Source organism: Canis aureus, chromosome 4 (genome assembly GCF_053574225.1).
Source record: "Canis aureus isolate CA01 chromosome 4, VMU_Caureus_v.1.0, whole genome shotgun sequence".
Taxonomy (NCBI): domain Eukaryota; kingdom Metazoa; phylum Chordata; class Mammalia; order Carnivora; family Canidae; genus Canis; species Canis aureus.
Genome location: NC_135614.1, coordinates 44,997,553 through 45,007,500, shown reverse-complemented (window position 1 = coordinate 45,007,500; position 9,948 = coordinate 44,997,553). Strand labels below are relative to the sequence as shown.

Genomic DNA, 9,948 nt, shown 5'->3' with positions numbered 1-9,948 from the left:
TATTTTGCTTTTACTGAATGGGTATCCATGGAGGCAGGTGGTAGATTATACCTAATGATGATTATGAGGTCTCCTGGCATGATGTAAACATACATATATACCCCCTAGCGTCAAAGCTGAGACCAAGCTTGTGACAATGGATTCTGTCTCTAATTAGATGGTGGAGAATATCCAGTCAGTCCTTGGATCCACAAACTCAAGCCAACATCTCACTGTGGGAGGGCATCATTTGTATGAGCATCATCAGCATCGCCATCATAATAGTGGAAGCACAATTTTATCCAAAAATGTTAACTGAGACTTAACTATGTTCTGGGCACTGGAGTACATGCTAGGAGGAGAAAGAGGTGAAAAAGAGAGAAATAATAATGAAGTCGACAAATCAGTGAACAAGAATAGGCTATGATAAATGATATGAAAGAAGTAATCAGATTGATGTGCTAGGGCAGAGATCGTCAGAGAAGGCCTCTCCGAGAAGGTAGTGTATAAGCTAGAATTCTTGCAAATTCCTTGAGAAGACAGAGGTGTGACTGGCACTGGACATAGATTTGGCTTGAGGAACAGAGCAGTATATGGGCAGTTGAGAGTAAAGTGCATTGGAGTAAAGTGATTGGAGGTGAAGTTGGTGAAGTGAGCATGCTGGGCCTTGAGGACCCTTGGAAAATTTTAAGCAGGGTGTTGACATGATCTATGATTTTAGGAAGCCACTCTGGCTGCTTTATGTAGAATGAGTGGATTGGAGAGGTGCCATGACTTGGAAATGGAAAGGCTAGTTACTCCAGGCACCTCCATCACCTTTCTGGCTCACAATGCAAGCAGTTACCAAGTCTGAGAGGCTCCAGGAGTACGCTAGGAACTGTGTGGGAACTTGAATCAGTGTGGTACAGCAGAGATGGAGAGCAGTGCTAAGATGAGAACTTCATACTGAGCTCCTACAGTATGCCAGGCACTGTGCTAGGCATTCAGGGTATGGTGAAGGATAGGACACCTTCCACCCTCCTGGAGTTTACATTTCAAGGGGGACAGAGAGAGTAAACAAGTAGACAGCATCCACCCACACAGAAAGCTGGCCTCCTCTTAACCCCCTCTTAGCCTGCATCCAACCAGTCAGTAAGTCTTCTCGCTCCTGTTCTCATCTTTCTTCCTGTCCAACCTCACTGCTCTCATCTAAGCACCAGCCTCCAGTCTCCCAAGTATACTCTTAAAGATCCTTCCTGCCTCTTGATTGGCTTTTCTCTATCTACCTTCCTTATTGATACCAAAGTGAGTTTTTTCAAAGGCTAACTGGACTGTATCATTTTCAGAGCTTAGAACCGTATTTCTCCCCCAGTGTTGACCCCAGGATAAAATCCCAGCTCCTTAGTCTAGGATATAAGACCAATTATGACTGGCTGCTATAAACTTCTTTAGCTGCGTCCCTTGCATCCATGTATCCTCATTATAAGACAAAAATTGCTTATAGCAAATGGAGTACATGCTACTACCTGATGCTATTACCCCTTTTGCATTTGTAAGGCTCTCTTCTTGACTTCCCACTGAACATCTATTCATACTTTAAAGCCCAAACCAGAAATCCTCTCCTCTGGAAAGGCTTCCTTACCTCCATGCTACTTGCACAAGCTTTGCCTCTCTTTCCATAGTGATACAGTGATCTCTTTACTTGCCTGTCTGTCTCCTTCAGTACCAGATGAACTCTTTGAAGGCTAGGATTGTGATTTATTCTGCTTGTATCCCCAAGCTTAGCATGGGGCCTTACACAGAATGCTGGCCCACAAATTAATAAATTGGATGAGTTTGGGTCCAAGTCCTTCAAAGACAGCCTGGTAACTCTCAGCCTTCTAGCAGCTTCCAACAACCAGTAATTATTGACAACAAAGGCAGATTAGTAGGAGTGAATCACTGTACTTTATGGGGTTAATATTGAAGAGAGTATGGCCTGGGAGTGATCATGTATTTCCTAACACTCTGTGTAGTCAGGTGCACCTCTAATTACAGCGGGGCCTCTTCCTGGTCCTGGGACATCTACAGGAGTATATTTATCAAGGCTTTGACCAAGTTAGACTGGAGTTCAATGGTAAAAGCCAGGCATCACAATTTGGTAGAATTAGGTTTTGGTCTTTCATTCATTGTGCAACTTTGGAGTGGTAATTTTCCTCTCCATCTATGTCTTGGCCTCCTCATCTGTAAAACATGGATATAAAAGGCTCCCACGCCATTTGGCCTTTTGAAAGATGAAATGACTTCCTCCATCTAAAGTGCTTAACAAAATAGCTGACGTATGGGAGCAAAAGGGTGGCCTTGCTGGTGACTATTAAAAAGACAAAGCATTCTTGCTGATATTTGAGCCTCAGTAGAAAGGTCTTCTTCCCACACTAGTGCTCACAGGCTGATTTGGTTAGGGTGTCTGACTTTCTTATAAAACTTGAGTACTTTGTTCATAGCTTTCATCAGGAGTCTCTTTGTGTCACATTTAGTCTCAGCTTAGTCACACTCAGCTCAGAAAGTTCTCAGAGGGCAAGGACTCTGTTCTTTAATCCTCAACTGTTTGTCTGTCTCTCTTTTTAAGATTTTATTTACTTATAGAGAGAGAGCATGAGCAGGGGGAGAGGGAGAAGGAGACTGTCTGTTGAGTGCAGAGCCTGATATGGGGCCCGATACCAGGGCCCTGAGATCATGACCGGAACCGAAGGTAGATGCTTAACCAACTCAGCCACCCAGGCTCACCTAATCCCCAGCTCTTTTTATTTTTTATTTTTTTATTTTTTTTATTTTTTTGTTTATTTATGATAGTCACAGAGAGAGAGGCAGAGACACAGGCAGAAGGAGAAGCAGGCTCCATGCACCGGGAGCCTGATGTGGGATTCGATCCCGGGTCTTCAGGATCGCGCCCTGGGCCAAAGGCAGGCGCCAAACTGCTGCGCCACCCAGGGATCCCTCCCCAGCTCTTAACACAGCTTTCCTGGCCCATAGAAAGCTCTCACTGACTATCAAATGAATGAGAAACCTTTCCTACTGGCATGCTATGTTGCCATGGGGTGGGGTGTGTGTGTGTGTGTGTATAGAAGTACTATTTGGTGGGATTAGAAGTAAAAGTCGTGGTAGAAAGCCCATGGTAATGGAGAATGGTTAGGGACCTCTGCACCAATGAGATAAGAGACTAAGAGCACATAAGGACAGGCCCCTGCATCATAGGATTTTTGAGGCTGTCCCTGCCTTAGGCTGTGAGGCCAGTGTGTAGGATAAGAATAGTTTGCACAGCTCTACTTTGGAAATCAGGGCTTTGACAGAGCTTAGCCAATTACCCAGCAAGAATAGCTAGCTTTCTGGAGCTGAGAACCTTATGAAAATTCCAAAACTGGGGAATAATCCAAAAAAAAAATTTTTTTTTACTTACTTTGAAAAGCAGGATTAAAAAAACCTACCCACCTTTTCAATATTCTCTTTATCTACAATATATATTATCAGACACTTCTTGTGCAAAAACCCACAGATGAGAGGAAGAAGCCAGGAATAAACCAAGTGCTTCACATGAAGTCATCAAGTGAAAGATAAGGAAGAGTAAAGAGTATAATGTGGTGGCCAGACTAGAGCAATGCTATGCAAAGTGTGGCACACTGGTGGATGCTGATCCCTGACTTTCTGTAGCTCCCAGTGGGATATGGAGCTTGCAGGAGAATGTATTTTCAACTGCTTTACTCAGCACACTGTTTCTAGTTTGGCTGATAATCTTTTCCTAGTAAGATATGCTCCATGAAGGTAGCACTTCATTATTTTATGTTTTGGCCCAAACTGTCACTGCCTTGGGCTTGGACCAGTACCAAATAGTTCACTGACCAGCTACTTTGAGCAACACAGGTCTAGAGCATGGAGTTTGAAATCAGACTTGCTGATACTACTTAAGCAACTCCTCCAAGTTATCTGAACTTTGAATTCCAAATCTGGAAATCATTCTTGCCCAATGATGTTTTGAGCACACACAATACTCTAGGTACTGTTCTATGAGTTGAGGATATTGAAGTGACCTTGGCTGATAGGATTCATGCTTTTAAGGGGCCTAAAGATAAAGAAATGAGATAATCACAGTTTACAACACATGTTGTTAAGAAAGTCAACTAACTCTTTGATGAGTGAGTAACACATTGGTTTTTTAGGGAATAGTTGACTTGAGAAGTTTAAGAAGGAGCCAGTTATACAAAGAACTTGGGGATGAGTGCTCAAGCAGAGAGAGGAGCATGTATGAAAGAAGGCTCTGAGGGATGTTGGGGAAACAAGATAACCAGTGTGTCTGGAATGGAATGAAAGAGGGAGGTAGAGGATAGGAAGGTGAGGTCAGAGAGGATCCAGTTCATGCAGGCCTAGTGGAACACAGAAAGGAGTTTAGATTCCAATCTTAAAGCAATGCAAAAACATTGGAGGATTTTAAACCAGGTCATAAAGTTTCTTGGACATCATGTTAAAAAGTTTGGACTTACTCCAAAGAACAACAGAGACCCATCAAAGATTTAAAAGCAGAGGAGTGTCAGAATTAGAACCAGGTTTTAGAAAGTTTACTCTGGCTGTGGTAAAGGTAACAGCTTATATAGGGCTCAGGCAAAGAGACCAGCTAGAGGAAGACATTCTGGCCATGGAATGAGTGGATAAGTGTAAGAGTGATTGATTTAATATCATTAACTAGACCACAAGCTTCCTTATGTCATGAGCCTCAACAACTCTTGCTTTTGATGTTTTACAGCACAGACATTGTGAAAGTCAATGTTTAATTCATATTTAATTAGTTGAATTGACCAGCTATCAAAGTCAACCTAGCGTCCCCATCCATTTTACAGAAGCTTAGTCATTGTGCACAGCATTGATCTTACCCATGATGTAGATGTCTGTCTCCTTTACCTTGTTCACTTCTTACCTGTTTATATGGATGCCCACTGATGCTGAAGTCTACTAGTCTGCCTCTGACCACGAATTATGTTCCTCTTTCACTCAAAATGTAGTTGTCTCATTAAAAGACTCTCCCAAACATACTGTGTTATTAGGGACAGGAATGAAGTCCAGGACCTTGCCTTTATTACTTCTAGGTGTGGATGAGGTGCTTTGAGTTTAGATCCTGTTACAGCTCTTCAAGAATGGTTCTTCTTGATCTGAGTACATGTGAACAAAAAGACAGATTATTGGGATGCCCGGGTGGCTCAGTTGGTTAAGCAACTGACTCTTGATTTTGGCTCACGTCATGACCTTGGGGTTGTGAGATCAAGTCTGGAGTCCAGTGTTCAGCATGGAGCCTGCTTAAGATTCTCTCTCTCCCTCTCCCTCAGTCCCTCCCTCCCTCCTTAAAAAAATAGATATATAGAAATAACTATATCTATATCTGTATCACAAAAAGGGTGTCTTCCACACCCAACATAAAATGGTGGGATGGGCATTGGAAAATTATAGTTTTCTTGCTTAGGACCCAATTCTATTCAGTGATTCTCTGCAGCTCTGCCTTCTTAGCTCTGGGTTCTACCTTCTGGATTTAGCCTTTGTTTTCCATGAAATGTAAACTGTGTTTGCCCTGCGTGGTTTCTGAACCTGCTTCCTGCACACAGAAATTCTGGAATCAAAAGCCCCCCCCCCCCCCCGCCCTTTTTTTTTTCTTTTTTTTTTTTTACCTTGCACTATTTCCTTCTCTTTTAGTTCAGGCTGATTCTAAGAAACATTGAGGAATTTTTAAATGATTCTTCCTGGAGTTCCTTCTCTTGAGGAAAAAGCCATTACCATAAATCTCTTTGGCTCACTTAAGTCCTTTCTACTTTCTGTGCTTTTCCAGGCTACTAGGACATCCTGTTGTTTAATTAAGACAGACAAGCACAGTCTGAAGTGCTTTAGAAGGATTTTGTCTGTTTTATTTTTTTTTTATTTTTTATTTTTGGATTTTGTCTGTTTTAAAGGGTTAATGAAGTAGTGAACTTTGCTGAAGGTCATTTCAGTTTGAGAATAGTTTGCCCTCTGGAACTGCTGGGCTTGAGAAGTCATTTTATTTTCAAACCCAGAAGACCCTGCCACGTTACTTACCCTCTAAATTTTGCTCTAAAACCCCAAAAGTTTCTTTTTCAGCTGCTCTCTCTCGTTTGCATTCTACTATAGGCAGGTTGGCCAGATCATCATATTCATTATGGAATATTTCCTTCTTTTCCACATTACAGCACACAACAGTGTCACCAAAACTTCTACCACCCATACAGGGGTCCCCTTTCCTCCAGCTTCCAGTAACATTTTCCTCACCTTCCATCATAAAGACCCTTTAGACTTCTACTAACATGCTCTTCGAGGCCCTTCTAGCTTCTACCTGCTGGTCAAACATAAGGATAATTATAATATTGTGATTAATAGTAAGAAATATATATTTAGTCTCCAGACTTTGGAATTGGGAGCAGAATTATAATTTGACACAAGTGTATGTTTTTGTTATAATAGCAACCCCTCCCCATACCAAAATCTGTTTCTAGTTCCTTCCGTGTAATAAATCAACCAAAAAATAGTTGCTAAAACAATAATCATTTTTATGGCTCATGATCCCTAGGCTCGATGGGGCTCATTTAGCCAGCTCTCACTCAGGGGTGTCTCATGAAGTTGCAATTGTCTGGCTGGGGCCAGAGTCATCTTGAAGTTTAGCTCAGGCTACAGAGATCTCATCCTTCCTTAAAGAATGTATAATAACTGGGATATAGACAGACTAAACTAGTTAACTAAGGAAAGCCCAGCTAAGACATCATGGGGATTTTCAGCATTAAAATGTTGCTGAGGCTTATATATTGGACCATATGCAAGATGGTTAAACAAAGCAAGTCATCTGTTGGAAGAGAAAACCAAGATGTAAAGATGACAGAGAACACAGGGCACTCTGATTCCTAGTGGCTTTCCAAGCCCATAAGTTCTGGCTGTGCTTTGTTTCCACAGTTCCTCTGCACTCTTACCATAAGCTTCCATTTTTGATGTATTGGCCTAGGGAGATTTCTGTTTCTGACATGCAACATACTGACCTGACTGGAACCCTGGAGAGATGTTGTAAGGATCTTTATTATTCTTAAGGAATGGTGGGAAGAAATGAGCATGTACTTTAGGGCCATTGACTGAGATATTCATTTAATTATCCATTGTTAATGCAAGGAAGTCTCTATTGCACTTCCATTAGATACCTAATTCTACTAGGTACTGGGTACTTGGAGGTGAATAAGGTTGGCAAGGTACCTGTTCTCATGGAGCTCACAGTCTAGTGAGAATCAGCCCCAGAGCCAAGTTCAAATTCCTCCTGTGCCAGTTACTAGCTGGGTGAAGACCCCACTTTTCATCTGGGAAGAGGGCATCACTTTGTGGACTTGGTATGAAGACTAAATGATATATGTGTATGTGCATGTAGATGTGCAGACCATATAGCACACAAAAGGCTCTTAAATATTTGGGTTTATTTTTCCTTGTGTTGTTTTCCTAAATTTGGAGATGGATAATACTTTGCCATGAAGGCTTCCCTGTGCACTGTAGCATGTTTAGCAGCAGCATCTCTGGCCTCTACCTATAAGATGGTAGTAGTACTCCCTATGATCTCAAGTTGTGATAACCAAAAACGCTTCTATATATTGCCAGATGGGCCAGGGGATAGAGATTAGGTGGGCAAAATTGCTTCGAGTTGCAAACCATTATATCAGATAAAAGGCAGACATTTATGCCTAAAGCTATAGACCTTAACATCCACCTCTGAGTTTGACTTCCCAATCCACCTGACTCCTTTTCACTGTTTTATTATTATTATTATTATTATTATTATTATTATTAGCTTCCAAAACTAAATGGGATCAGGAGGAAAGTAGACACTAATGCCAATGTTGTAGTGCTGGCACTAAAGAAAGGAAAATCTACATAGCCCCCTCCCCTCTTCCTTCTCTGAGGCCCAGCCCAGTTTTGCCTGTTTAATTGCTATCAGTGACTTCAGCATTAACCAGTCTGTTGATCCACCCTGGAATGAGAAATAGGAAGGTTGTCCAGATCTGATAGTGCAGAGAAATCAGAGCCTTTCCGTAGCACTATTTACACAGGCCTCATCTGGGGGTTGAGGGTCAGGGCTTTGGTGGTTTATAGCTGGAACACATTTGTCATTACCTGAAGAGGAGGGAAAGGGTTCTGTTTCCAGTGGTAAGCACAGAATTTCACAGTTGGGGGGCAATGGGCCTAGCAGTCTGATTTTGTGTAGAAACTAAATTTGCAAAAAAAAAAAAAAGAAACTAAATTTGCATGGCAAGAATATGACATCCATAGATTGTGTTAAAAGAACTATACAAGTGTCTTAGTTTTCTAAAAGGCCTTTATTTATACTTTATATGAGTTTGGAAAAAAGTAAGTAGTTTATTTTAAATATTATATGTTCTATGATAATTTTGTTTGGAGTGGGCCTTCCTTTGTCACAATACTCTTAGAGACTGTGGGGCAAGACTTGTGTGATTCTGATTCTGTCTTGGCACTTTCTCTCTTGTGCATTTACCGGCCTTCTTCTGTTCCTGAACACCACATTCCTTTAAGGCCTTTCTACATGACTTTCCCTTTATTTAGAACATGCTGTATCTTAGCTGATGTGAGCTGCCATAACTGATTGGGTGACTTAAACAACAGAAACTTATTTTTTATGGTTCTGTAGGCTGGGAAGTCCTAGGTCAAGGTGCTAACAAGGTAGGTTCATTCTGAGGCCTCCTCTCTTGGCTTATTGGTAGCCTCCATCTCTCTGTTCACATGGCCTTTCCTAGGTACAGGAAGAGTGGGAAGAGTAAGCTCTCTGATGTCTCCTCTCCTAAGGACACTAATCCTGTTGGATCAGAGCCCCACGCTTATGACTTCATGTAACCTTAATTTCTTCCTTAGTGGCTGTATCTCAAATATAGCCACACTGAGGGTTACGGCTGTACTGTATGAATTTGGGGAGAGGAAAGACACAAACATTCAGTTTGTCATAACAGTCCTCACTAGGCCTAAGTTGATTTAGTTCTTGGCTATCTACCACACATCTCCCACTCCCCTCCTTTTTTTTCCTGTCACTCACCGTCCTTTTCTGCTTGGTTTTTCTTCCTGCACTGAACACCACCTAAAATTATTTTACATGAAATGAATTGGGTTTATTTTCTATTTCTGCTTCTTAGATTAGTTAATGATTAAGTGAGCTAGATTAAATATTCATTCAACAAATGTTTGTCGAGTGCCTACAATGTGCAAGGCGCTGGACTAGGTTCTAGGGTTGCAGTGATGAAGAAAAGTATGCATACTCCCTGCCCTTATTTATATTGCTTACAGTCTTATAGGAGCATTTATTGAATACTTACTAGGTACCAGGTATGGTGCTGGGAATTTAACTTAGATGATCTCATTTGACCTTTATAAAAATCCTATGATGTGGGTCCTATTGTTTCATTAATTTTATGAAAGGAAGCATTAGGTCCCATACGGATAAGCTACTTTTTCAAAGTCATTTAACTAACTGGAGCTTGGTCTTATAGTCTGGGGCCATGGCTGATGCTCTTGACCACTACGCTAAACTGCATATGTAGAGTACAGAGCACAGTAGAGTACAGAGCACATTTGAGGGGATGAACAAAGTCACGTATGGCTGTAACTTCAACATCAAAAAGTATTCAAGGGACACCTTGGTTAAGTGTCTGCCTTCAGCTCAGGACATGATCTTCCGGGCCTGGGATTAAGCCCCGCATCATGCTTCCTACTCAGCAGGGAGTCTGCTGCTCTCTCTGTGTCCCTCTGACCCTCCCCACTGCTCATTCTCTCTCTCTCTCTCAAATAATAAAATCTTTTCAAAAAGTATTCAATACTGATTATTCCCATTAACCATCAGAGTAATTAATTATAGGTGCACTATACTATAAACAAGTTTGTATATAAAAACCTACATGCACAAGAATGATATTCTGAGGCATTAAG

At 41.5% G+C, this 9,948-nt stretch overlaps 1 long non-coding RNA gene across 8 annotated transcripts in view; it reads left to right on the top strand.

Annotated features, from left to right (window-relative positions):
- Positions 1–9,948, top strand: part of LOC144312662 (uncharacterized) — an 81,819-nt gene that overhangs the window by 3,393 nt on the left and 68,478 nt on the right. The window lies entirely within an intron of this gene.